This window comes from Fulmarus glacialis, unplaced genomic scaffold (genome assembly GCF_000690835.1).
Source record: "Fulmarus glacialis isolate BGI_N327 unplaced genomic scaffold, ASM69083v1 scaffold20088, whole genome shotgun sequence".
Lineage (NCBI taxonomy): Eukaryota > Metazoa > Chordata > Aves > Procellariiformes > Procellariidae > Fulmarus > Fulmarus glacialis.
The window spans coordinates 2,726-3,042 of NW_009227816.1; positions in this window are offsets into that span (position 1 = coordinate 2,726).

Below are 317 nucleotides of genomic sequence, written 5' to 3' on the forward strand. Positions count from 1 at the left end.
ACTGAACCCTGCTCTTGGCCCTGCACGCCGTGCAGCTCCCCGGGAACATGCTGCATACACTGTGTTTGGTCTGCCAAGGGGTTCGAGTGAGAAAGCGTTGGTTTAAGGACATGGAGAAAGGTGGGAAGCGGAGAGGAGGGTGGGTGGATGGGGCGGGTGGAAGGATGAAGCCTCGCAGCACGGATATATTGCCATTAGCCCATGTAAGCAGCTTAGCGTTTAGACTGTCAGTGCTTGGGAAGGTTGGATAAAGACGCACCCTGTGTTTGCAGTTCTGATTCGAAGCATCACTGCTGCTCTGGGATGCCTTGGGGGGG